We start from the raw sequence: 13,254 nt of genomic DNA on the forward strand, positions 1-13,254 counted from the left end.
TTGTATAGAACGAGAACAAAATCTGTCAGTCCTTGTGGGAAAATCTTCGAAAAATCGCGAGATGATAACACCAACACGTGGCGAAGTCAATGTTCACCCGTGTACGGTAAATCTCCATTTACACGGGCTTGCTTGGCGATAAATAGTTTATATAACCGGAGTTCATGCGACTGGGGTCCTCCAGCTAGTAAGTTGCCGTTCGCATAATAGGAATTCAGGTTCGAGTAAGTGGATTCAACTAGCAAGAGTTCGTTTAATCGGATAGCGACGAAAATTTCGTTCGAATAAACACGAAGCCCATATAAACGGAGTTCTACGAAATTTAAATCGATACGTCGCATATACGCACGGCAACATCGAGATTAATTCGTTCCTCGAATCACCACCCTCAGCCAACATCCTCAATATTATCCTCGGATGCTTCGTTTTCATTTACACGATCGCTTCACTTTTTTCGCGAATGGTAAATAAATTCGTTGAAACAAGTAATCCTGTCAAGTCAAATCGTGTTCATGTTTCGCGTTTAGTTTGAACTGTGATGCGAGGCTCGTTAAAAGCACGGCCCATAAAGCTCGACGTAAAATCTCACTTCGGAATTATGAAAACGTAAATCTCCCGGGTCTGTTGCATCGATGATACGATGAAATTTACAAGTTAACCTTTTTGCCCTCGAGAGACTTTTTTTTTTGTATCATCTATCACCAATTTATTTGCGAGACATCGTTACTTCAGTTACTAGAGTGACGTAGCATTGGAAAATAATCTTTCAAATAGCATTTTGTTGATCGTATCTTTCTAACGTGTGATATCGTTAAAATTTAAAGTAAACATCATTGCGCGCTCGCTGGAACAAGTATAATATACAAGAGTTAATGATATGTAGTTTCAATCTCTGGAAAAATAATATCCCCCCGTATTTTTTAAACTTTTGCAAGAGGCAATAAGAAGTCTAGTTTATGTGAATTATTCCAATATGTGACAATTGACTCGGGACTGTTTTCAGAAATTTCTTTTTCTGAAGAAATACTTTTGTTCTTCTAGGCATTTCAGATATTATACTATTATACCTCGCATCGTACAATATATATGTTATAATTATCAGTAAATTATAAAAAGAACTGTTGGCTAGATTTAACCATTTCAGGGACAAATTTCAAATTTTTTAAATTTTAGTTATAAGAAATTTAATTTAATTTCATTTTATTTTTGGCAAATGGAGAAAACAACACGTAAGAAAATTAAGTTTGCGCTTCGGAATTTAAAAAAAATAACTATTTTTGTAACGATTTCGCGAATGGAAGTAGCTCTTTTATAGAACGTAAATTAACTGTCCACATATATATATATATGTGGCCAAGAGCGTGAAGAGGAGACAATGTCCCCTCAGAAGGGACATTTTCGTGTGCAAAGTTGTTTCCACCATACGAGCCATAAAGTGTCGTTTACGTCGATCAACGAAACACCGTGAACGAATATTACAACCGAAGAAATTGTAATTAATTCGTCCTCGCTACGATAGCACAACCCTCCTCCTGTGCTGGCTGTTTGGAGGCCGTTGTCAACATTATTCTTCGCGCCAATCGTTCTCCTTTCCCGTATCTACGTAATCGTGAAACAACCGGAATCGTTCGTGTAGACGAACAGCCGAACAGTCGGTTTTATTCAGCCGCGAGAGCGGTTTCTAGGTCGTTAAGAAGGCAATCGGCGCGTACTGGCGCGGCACGTTGCGCCAACATTAAGTTCAGGGAGCTACGAGGAGTACATAATGTTGCGTTAACTCGGCACCAGGGGGAGATGGATGGTTGGTACGCGTCGCAACTTTAATTTTTTCCTCGTCGACACCGGTGGACTGGGTTTCGAACGAAGTTGCCTCTCTCTCCTTCCGGGGCAATTCCTATCTCTTTCTCTTTCTCTCTCTCTCTTTGGTAGGAGGAAGAATAGTAGTACTAGCGAGAAAAGGACGAGTACTCGCGACGTTTTTAAAACGCAAAGTCGAACGGTAGCGTGAAAAGGGGGAGAAGGAAGTCGGTAGGGGATGGACGAGAGGAAACGTGCGCGACATCGTGAAGCTTGTTATAATGCTGTTCGGGGTCCGCTTCATTTCTTATTGCCGGGAAACGGCGAGAGCGGCACTGCGGACTTTGACGAACGAGGCTGCAGAGCAAGCAGCGGAACCTAATGGCCGTCCACGAAAATTGGACGACAATGGGTGTTCTCGGCACGGCTGGAGAGGATTGCCCCCGTGCCTTCCGGGATTCGGTGATTAAAGTAACGAAGAAACGATAGTCTCGGCCCTCGATCACGACCCGCTTCACGCCGCGTCAACGAGAGAGTGCCTCCTTTTTTGCGCAACGTTCCTGTACAACGCTCTAAATCGTCTCGGACGATTTTGCAAATTTGACAGTTGACAGTCGCGATCGGCTGAAACTCCGCGTTATCGGGAATTCGGCAGACGATCAGTTTTTACGCTAGTTTAAAGTTTGCTACCGGGAGGGTTTCGAGAGCGGAGTCGAGAAGCGAACTTTCGGTGGCAGTTTTACGGGTAGGTGGAGCAGCGAAAAAAAAAAGGAACGGGGGGGGACACCGAGGTCGGAGCTAGAAGCTTTATGGCGTGCCTAATTAAAATTCTTTGACAGGCCAAATGATTTGGCGAAACGCGTCGAACACGGAGACGAAGAGAGAACGAGTTGAGAGAACTTAAAGAAAAAAAAAAAAAAAAAGAAAAAGAGAGCACGCGAGGCCGTTAGTCGGCACAGTCTGCAGATTTATAGGTAAATGGGCACGCTCGCGGTTGGCCTTGAAACGAAAGGGAACGCGGTAGATCTTCTGGTTTAGCCGGTGAATGAACAGGCCCTTTGACTAAACACCGCCATCGATATTAGAGATCTTCCGTCTGTAACCTCTCCTGTTAACCCTTTGTGCCCTTCTTTCTTCTTTTTTCGCATCCGCTCTCTGCTCGCCTCAAGACCTGGTTTTGTTCTCGCCGCGCGTTGTTCGCACGCACACGTTCCTTCTTTTTTAGAGCTCATTCGTTGGTTGGTTGGTTGGTTCGTTCGTTCGTTCAACCGACCGACCGACAACGACCGGCTTTCTCACAGATCGTCTCGCATGCGTACTCGAAATACGAGTCGATCTCATTCAAAAAGAAGTAGCGTACCAGCGCGCGTGCAGACACGCGGTGTTTCTCGTCGACGCGCGTCGATGTACAGACACAGACGTCGGGGGTCGGGGTCGTCATCCTTGATGAATCACACAGTCGATCGCTTTAATTACACCGGTATTAAATTACGTAGCCGTCGCACTTGACAGTAGAATGGAAATTTTTAATTTAACTCGGCTACCGCACGCCACCGATCGCTTGTTTACATGGTAACAAGCGTTCGTTAATCAAAGCGCGGCTTAATGAAGATCTTACCGTTTTCCAGACGAGACGACGTCTCGTCGACACGTCGCTCGTTTCCCTACAGAGCCTCGTTTTTGTTGCCACTGATTGCAAGTGAAATCCCGAGCAGGTAACTCGTGCTTTCGGGACATGATTTTGCAAAAATGACGACGGCAACAGTTTTTTGAGAATCGAGAACGATAGAGAATGGATACCGACGATGAATGGTCGGAGACGAGACCAAACTCTCACGTGCAAATTGTCAGAAGGATGGGGCGTGAGAAGAGAAAAAAAGAGAAGACAAAAAGGAGAGAAAGATGAAGAATGATAGAAGTTGCGAAGGTGGTCGGTGTAAAGGGACGAGACGCAGAATCCTGAGAGATTCTCGCGTTCGTTCTACGCCCACGTAAATTTCCAGTGAGCTCCACCTGCGGCTGTTGCGTGAGACCAGGAGTATACGCACACGCGATCGGGTCCAAGGTCCCCGAAGAAATCCCTACGCGCAGTCGGAAGTTTGTTGCCCCATTTGCCAATGGTGGGGCAGGCCCACGAGGGGAAGCGGCGTGCCTCTGACGAGAAAGACGAGCAAATGGTAGGGGCAACGGTAGCGTAAGCTGCCACATGGTGGTGGTGGGGGGTGGGGCACGATGTGCGCGCGCATCGTGGCGGGAAACAATGAGGGCCAACAACCGACGAGAAGAATCCGCTTGGCGGGAACCTGGAGTAAGGTGATGGTACTCAACCTTGGCGGCGTTTCATCGCGGAGGAGCCTATGAATACACTAAACCGAACTGCCTGGATAACGATTATCACTGGTAAAAAATTAAATGTAAATATCTTGAAGGGCTTGATGGGAATTGGGAGGCGACGATAAGAATAAGTGGGAAGCGTCTTTCGAGCTGATGGAGGATCATCGTCCTTCTCAGTCTTCGACGGAGTCTCTTTAAAAAGTTTCCATCGATTTTTCTTTTTTCTTTTTCTTTTCTTTTTTTTTTTTTTTTCTTTTCGCTTGGCCAACGCGAGTTTATTTCGAAGAGCGCGAGCTCGCGAAAGCAATCTGAATATCAGCGACGATCCTCCTCTCTACTCCACGCGGAAACCATTCCTCCGGCTGGGTCGGACTATTTATCCCATCGTGACCTTTGACTCAAGCTAGACTAAAGGTCACGCATCTGATTATAAAGCGGTTTTCCAAATGGCCAGATCGAAAATAGCACGGCAAAGCGTCCAAGCAAAGGGTGGCTTGTCGTTCGACGTGACATGTGTTGCTACACATTTATATAATTATCGATGCGATGCACGGTTTAATTATCGATGTAATAAAAGATCTTGAACCAAAGTATTATTTATTATTATTTGTATGAAGATTATATTATCTACTCGATGATAACGAGTGTCAACTGACTCAGGATTCTATCCTTCTATCCTCAAGAATTTCATCTTTCGAAATTTTATTGTTCCTCTCACGTCGTTAATATCACATTACATCACGCAACGTCATATCTACGTTCGTTATAATTATCAACAATTATAAAGAATTTTATAATTTTATAATTATTTTATATTTTGTAATTTTTAATTTCGGTTATATAATTCTTTAAATTTTATAATTTTAGCTGTTGTAATTTCATAATTATTTTATATCTTATAATTTTTAATTTTGATTTTATAATTTTAGCTGTTATAATTTCATAATTATTTTATATTTTGTAACTTTAAATTTTGATTTTATAATTTTTTCAATTTTATAATTTTATAATTATTTTATATTTTGTAATTTTGAATTTTGATTCTATAATTCTTTAAATTTTATAATTTTAGCTGTTATAATTTCATAATTTTATAATTCTAGCTGTTATAATTTCATAATTATTTTATATTTTGTAATTTTTAATTTTGATTTTATAATTCTTTAAATTTTATAATTTTAGCTGTTATAATTTTATAATTATTTTATATCTTATAATTTTTAATTTTGATTTTATAATTTTAGCTGTTATAATTTTGTAATTATTTTATATTTTGTAACTTTTAATTTTATAATTTTTTCAATTTTGTAATTTTTTAATTATTTTATATCTTATGATTTTTAATTTTAATTTTATAATTTTTTTAAATTTCAGCTGTTATAATTTTATAATTATTTTATATCCTATAATTTTTAATTTTGATTTCATAAGTCTTCAAATTTTATAAATCTAGCTCCCCTTACAGGGGTTATCTCGAGCGCAAAGAGTTCAGCTGTGAAAACGTTGAATTTCTCCTAACGAAAAATGGAATGAAAAATCGTGGAACATCGTCCGGGGAACAATTTCCTCTATCTACCGATCTGTGAAAGTACGGCCGCCGTTCGTTCGCGAAACGAGAAAACGTTCATTTCCGGCGTTTTTCCTGAGGGTGATGCTGTGTTACGCGGTGGCGACTAAGGATTACGCAAACCGGCAAACCGATAGAAAGCCGGACGATCAAGACGAGAAAAGAGAGACGACGAGCTCGCTCCGACTTCCTGCAAATTAACGAATGTTTACATCCCATCCAGAGAGAGACTCGAGGAAGTTCGCACGAAGACTTTCCTTCGGGTCGTGGAGCTGGCTTAATTGAATTATTGCCAGAAGGAGGAAGCCGTCGCAGCGCGAGCTCTTTTTCCCAAGAAAGGAACTCGTCTGCCTGATTAAGTAACAGTTCCCTGTTCTGAAATTATTTCCTGAGAATCGCTCGCTTTCTTCATTTAATTTTCATCTGGCCCCGACGGAAATTGAACGCGTTCGACCCACGAACGTTCATGCGAACGAATAGTTTTACCGACCGTAAATGAAATTTGACGTTATTTGACGCTGAACAGGACTGAACATTTCATGAAGATGCAGGGATAGATTCTATGAAAGGACACGATACTGAAAAATACTATAGACGTTGCGGATGTCGTGCGGATTATACTTTACGACAGCTTTCGTCGTCGATAGTTAAGATCATTCACAGGAAAGAAACGCCCCGAGGACAGGTTTCAATAAGAAACAATTGTTATCGAACGACTAAGCCTCCAGGTACAGCCGCTCCGTGTGAATTTCAGCGATGAACAGTAACGAGGAAAGTTCCAAACACTTTGTTAACTCTTAAGGAACTACCGTAATTATACTCGCAATAAATCAAGAATGAAAGAAAATCTACTTTTCAGATGAATTAGAAAGGAATTTAGAGAGGAAAATTGACGCGTTGTACGACAAAGAAACACGGTATTCGTTCATTTAATTATTTATTTATTTATTTGTGGAAGTAAAATTTCTCTAAACTCGAGGGAAACTACCTGAAAATAAACCGGAAATTCTGAGAACTGAAAGGAAGACATCTTGATACAAGAATATTCTTTGGCATTTAGTAAGTACAGGATTGAATTTCAAGGCCAAAAAAAATTTTTTTTTTTTTTTGCATTGTATTCTACTCATCACGGAGGTAAAACCTTTCCAAGGAATCATAACCTAGTAGTTCTGTCAAAAAATAGCAAAAAAGTTTTCTAATCATTTAATACTGCGGACGCGTGCGTTCTAACAGCGACTTTATGTCTATTTTACGTAACTTTCGTATTAGATTTCACTAACATTTGATTTATCATAGAATCAGAGTCTAAATAATCAAACGATAAAACTGTTAACATTATTGTATACATAAATATTACATCCACGTGCCGAGAAGCATAAAGTCGCTGTTAAAACGCACGCGTCCGCAATGTTAAATGATTAAGAAACTTTCTTGCCATTTTTCAAGAGACTATCATTAGGTTACGATCTATGGTTTCTTCGAAAAGTTTTGCCTTCGTGACGAGTAGAATACAATGCAAAAAAAAGAAAAAAAAAAACTTTTTTGAAATTCAAAGTCAAAGTCAATTTTGCGGCAGGTTCTTTACACGTATTTCCATGAAATCGAAGGTGTAGAATTCATTTATGATAGCCACGGACAAACTTTTTTTTCCCTACCCTGTAGAAGAGATCTACCAGAGGAGGCAGTTAGCAACTCTGGTGTGTACGCGACTTTACAGCCTTAATAGCACGAACCTGCGATCCGATCTTATCGGGGCTGTATAGGCCAAAGTACGTAAACCTGTACATACATACAGAGACGATCGTGTTCGTATATCTCCTGCGATATTTACGATGGAAGCTTCGGAACTGGAGCCCCTTAAGGGACTCGGTGACCGACGAACGCGTGTTTCGTTTCCCCGGCCAATGGTACCGGTAGCTAATGGCGTTTCGTATCAGCATGAAACAGGTTTAAATTGCACGCTATACGTTTTCACGATCAAATAGAATCTCCAGCTGGCCGGGGCTTTGGAAATCCTATATTCCTCGTTATAGTTTCGAAAGTTATGAAACCTGTTGAGAGCGACATTAACACTTGCCTCGGGTGTCGGAACAAGCGCAACGAGAGTTGTCAATCTCGGGCAAAGATGTACGAAGAAACTCTTCGTACGCGATATCATTCGATTTTTCGAGAATTCATCGTTTGCTAATTTCTTTTCTTTTTTTTTTTTTTTTTTTTTTTTTTTTTCACGTACAACTTGAAATCTCATCGGTACGCCGATGTATTTTTAATTTTCTCCAACTTGCAAATTTTGAAAAATCTAGGCTACTGAAGAGACACCGCGAAAATGTTCGAACATTTCGAATTCTCGTTTGTGTGACGATTAAAAAGAATTAAACTATTGTCGAAGAATCAATTACGCGGCGAGTTGAAAGCGAAACGTGTCGACGACGAGTCGATGAAAGATTTAAACCAGCTCTACCGTGAGAAATTCAGAAGTTGTACAAAAGCCAGGCTTCCCGGCAGTTCTCCTCTTTGAAAAATAATTGCTTTCGAGGGTCCCCTTTCAGTCTGCGATGATACAAAGCGCGCAGCCGTTGCTCCGAGTCAGCTGACGTGAAAAGTAACCATTTTACTGGGTAAACAGGGACATTAACACCAAATACCATTTGTGCATTAAGCTAGTTATATACATGTGATATATATAAATTGCTCATAGAGATACTAAATGTTTTTTTATTAAACGCAGGCACTTACGTATGTATTTTTGCATCTCTGTAAATGCATATTTAAACAAAGAACCATTCTTCCCTTCTCTGAATCTATTAAATGCTAATTCTGTACCGGGATAATTTTGAGAAACGAAATTGCTATATTCGTGGCGTATATTCCTGACATATTTCACCGGAACACAGTTCAAAAATAGACTTTATACGCGAGTGAGTCAAATTGAAGACCGTGTTAGAACGAGACTCGCAGAATTACTCGAGCCAGCTTCTGCATGGATTTACATGTTATTTACGCAAAAATAAAATGCCGAGAGAGAGAGGAAAACGAACAAAATGTGGATTTTGACCTCTTTTCACGCGGCATGATTACTAATTCCGGGCGCATTCGTTTTGACTTTTTAATTCGGAACAACTTAAAACTAAAATAAGCACGAATTAAATAGTAACGAAGTTCTACGAAATTCTGATGTTAAATCGCTTCCAGCTTCAAAGACGAGCTTTACATAATATCCGCAAAGTCCTGGAGCAATTTCAAATATTAGCAATCCTTTTCACGGAAATTCATCCGACAGGTGAGACTTTACTGAGTTTATAAAGAAAAAAAAAAAAAAAAAAGATTCGAGTGCTATCTATATATATATATATATATCGTTTCTCAAAATTACCCCGGTACAGAATTAGCATTTAATAGATTCAGGGAAAGGAAGAATGGTTCTTTGTTTAAATATGCATTTACAGAGATGCAAAAATACATACGATATTCAAACGTAAAGTGCCTGCGTTTAATAAGAAAACATTTAGTATCTCTATGAGTAATTTTGTATATATATATATATATATGTATTACGTGTACAAAATCCTGGACAATATTTTGATTTGGAGAACAAACAAATCGGTATGTTGAATTTCACCGTTCGAGTCAGTTGTCCGAACACAAAGTTCATTCATGGTAAAAACTCAGCAAATACCGTGAATCAATCGTCAACCACGCATGAAAGAATATATTTATTCGAAAAAACCGTTTAAATCAACGTTTAGCTAGTGATAAAGTGTGCATATCTCTGACCGTGAATTATAAATAAATAAAATTATCTCAAAGCTTCAATACGTTATTTACTTATTTCTTTTCATAATTAAATATAATAAATATCAAAATTAAACGTAATTCGTGCTTTTCTCATTGAAAAATCGAAATATACTTTTCTTATTGAATGGTAAACACACTCGAAACTCCAGCTCGAAGGAGTTACTGTAGATCTTCATGCGAACAGATTCAGACATGATCGATACTCTGTGAAATATCGATCATTCCTCAGAACAGTCATCTAACAATACACAGTCAACGTCTAGCTCGTGACACATTGTCTTATTCACGTCGTTACGGATTGTGCGAACGCACGAGTTTACAAAGAAATCGTTTCTCCACTGATTCGTGACTCGCGATATGAACGAACGGGGACGAACGAAGGAGAGAAAGAAATGAGAGACCGAGAAAATTGTACCTGATGTATTGGATGTATCCGTGTCTGGCGTCTTCGAGGAGGAACCCCGGGTTCCGCATCTCGACGCTCTCGAACACCATCGAGTCAACGCATGCCACGAAATCGTAAAGCCTCTTTACACGAGCCGCGAGACTCGATCATTCGACGAATCTGAACACCGCACTCCGATTCACTTCATGGCACGCAGCTTCATCGTTCACGAGCGATGCTTGGAGGAGCAGCATCTTACACCATTGTCGAAAATCACGAGCGATGCGTGCGAGGGAACTGTTCACCAAAAATCCTTTGTTCCGAGTCCATCGGTCGGTAAGGAAGAGAGACGCCGGGACACTTGGAAATTCGATGAAATGCACGGAGCCAAGCGACCGAGATATTCAGGATATTCGATAAAAGAGAACGCGATAAAATGAGAGACAACGTGCTCGAACGACCGAGGAGAAACCCAGTTGAACAGACGTTCACGATTCGACGTACGCGAGGCAACTGAAGTGCGAAGCGAATGGTGGAACGGTGGGAGTCCGGTCGTCCCCCCCACCGCGCAGCAATTCGCACCGCAACGACCCTAACCTAACCTACCGGACCGAAATACGAGTCGGTCGATCGAGGAAAGCGTGGAAGCATGGAAAACGGAGGAAAGGACGTGTTCCATGGCACCATAACACATTTCCGCCCTCTGTTTACGATTCTCTGCGTATGTATATACAATTTCGTCGCGCATGCGCGCCGCTTCTACCTTTGTCCTTTTATCTGTCGGTCGTTTGTGTCTCTTATCGCGATTTAGGACGAATCGAAACGTTGCTCGGAAAGCAGAGAATAAGCTCGAATGTAGATAAGGGAAAATGGAGTACCAAGGAAAACTGCGGAATAGTAGAAGGATAGAAAGTAAATTATACCGGAAAGTAAAAAGTAAATTTGATACCGGAATAAATTCTAACCTTAGAAAGGTATTCATTTTAAACAAGAGATGAAACAAAATATTGTCATAAATCACAAATTCAATGAGGACACTTGTAACACGTGCCCTTTTTCTAATAATTGTCCTTTTTATATTGTACACACGACATTATAACAATTTCACGTTTAATTAAACGTTACACAATACGAAGTAAACAGCAAAATGTATATCATCGATCCGTAGTATTTTCATCTGCCGTAGATACAAAGGAAGACCTTGAGGATTTTCTGTCATGCGTTTCACCCTCGACGGAACACCAGCCTCGAGATTTTAGATAGACGCAGGCATATTTCTTTCTCTCTCTCTCTCTTTTTCTCCTTGTTCGTGTGCATATCCATTCAACAATCGCAAAAGCTCGTACCTGCGAAGGCGTACACCACCTTTACTATATTTCTCTCTCTCTCTCTCTCTCTCTTCTTTTTTCTTCCTCTCTTTTTTTCTGAATTTAATCGCCAGACGGTGATCCGCCAAAAATTTTTACCACCCGATGAACATAGACAAAGGATAACTCGTCTGATCGTTAACTCGATCGCTAATCCACTCACCCGCACGACGTCGTCTGCCGCGTTTCCCTCTTTTCTCTCCCCTTATACAACCCTTTGCTCTTTCCACGCACAAAGCGATGCAATCGATAACCGCTTATTTTTTACGCAGTTTGGTGGTTGATCATGAACTTTAATCGCCATCAAAGAATTATTAGCCAACCAACGCGAATAAAAGCACACCCTGTGACTATCGATCGTTGTGACATTGAACATGATGACGACAGTTGTTTTGATACTGATTCTGATTTGTTCAGAAGAGGAAAAAGATTTGAAAATCCCATTCGCAATGAATCGAGATGAATCATTGTTTGAAACGAAGAGACCACGACCTTCCAGCCTGGTGTTCCTTACGACAGAGTATGGGCCGCAGATCATGCAGATTGTCGTGCAACGGATACTGAAATCCTTGGAAAGTGGTATCAATTGTCCAGGAATCTAGCGATGCCTACTCCGATCGTGTCAACAAGAAATATATTAACTACGTCTATGGGATTTTTTTTTTTTACGAAACACGATACGACGGATGCTAGCGCTTGCATAATTCTCTAACTAAGAATATTTTAGATCGTAGTTCAATGAGTTCCATGAGAAGCAAGAAAGAATCGCATTTCAAATATTTTGAAAATATCTGACATAACAATATACGAAAAATTTTGAGAATTCACGCATTATGCTCGTTTACGTAGTTGCATACGCGTCATAACAAAAGTTTGCTATTGGAATATTAATCACTTCTCTGTGGAACGTTCGTCGACAGGAAATTCGCGCGACCTTTCGAACCAGTCAACGAGAAAAAAATTCGCGTCAGCGATAGAAACGTAAATAGCGAGTGTTTCGTGCGTCTCTCATTACCAAGCCCATTGACAAGTGGGCGATAAACAGTGGAGAATCTATAATAGCAGCAGCTGCGGCTGCACGAGCCAAAGGTGAATGACCTCTAAAGAGAGCTACAAACCGAAAGAAAAATAAAAAAAAAAAAAAAAATCAATGAACACTCCGCCACGAACGCACTTATCGACAGTTGTAGAAAAATCGGGAAACGAGGAATTGTTCACTTCAATTTATCATTTATCATTCGAATAACAGTCATTCAAATAACTTCTTACGTAACATGTTATCTGAATGCAATTTTACATCGTATCGTAGTAATATCGTAATAATATCAATGTCATTCGAAGATTCATTCAATTGAATTTTATCGAATAGGAAAATACGTGAGATCTCGGGACGAGACGTCAACGTCGGTCTCGAAAATATTCACGAAAGAGAACAACAAGCAGCCTGTACGGCTGTCGCTTTCGTCGGTAAATGCGTCTGAGTAGCATAACGGCCATCCAACCGACACGCTCCACGCGTTTTACCGTGCGCATGCATCTTCTCTTCTAGCTCGTCGTCGAGCGTCGAGCAAAAAATCTCGGGGAGAAGGAAGAGATGCAGAAAGTGGCCACGGCAGTGGTCTCTAGGCCGCCAGTTACGTAAATACCGGAGGAGCACAATAAGATACGCAAGGTGTTACTTCTGTCTGGTGCACGGTTGCGTTTGCGCCCGTTTCACGCAAGTTCGCACAAATCCGCTTTCAGCGATCTCTCGTTGCGATGCTCGACGCGTTTTCAGCACGCACGAACCATTACCTCGTTCCTGGCAACGATGCCATTTACGGCCCGTAGAGCAATTAATGCTCCGAAGGAATCGCTGACTACCATCGAGCTTCTCCACTGTTCGATTGCTTCTTCCTTTTTCTGCTCCTTTCTCCCACTTTTTTCTCCTCCTCTTGTGAATGAAGGATATCGTACGCGCAGAAGGTGTTCATCAGTTGCAACAGTTACAACTCGAACGAGTTTAATCC

The 13,254-nt window shown here is 40.7% G+C and overlaps 1 long non-coding RNA gene across 1 annotated transcript; it reads right to left on the reverse strand.

Moving 5' to 3' along the window:
- Positions 1 to 10,936: 10,936 nt before the first annotated feature.
- Positions 10,937 to 12,903, reverse strand: LOC122536706. The gene is made up of 3 exons (XR_006308460.1): positions 12,892 to 12,903; positions 12,623 to 12,629; positions 10,937 to 11,177 (listed from the first exon to the last, which is right to left on the reverse strand). It is a non-coding gene; the product is annotated as an uncharacterized LOC122536706 (long non-coding RNA).
- Positions 12,904 to 13,254: the final 351 nt, after the last annotated feature.

The sequence above is a fragment of the Frieseomelitta varia genome, unplaced genomic scaffold (assembly GCF_011392965.1).
Source record: "Frieseomelitta varia isolate USP_RPSP 00005682 unplaced genomic scaffold, Fvar_1.2 scaffold_867, whole genome shotgun sequence".
Taxonomy (NCBI): Eukaryota; Metazoa; Arthropoda; class Insecta; order Hymenoptera; family Apidae; genus Frieseomelitta; species Frieseomelitta varia.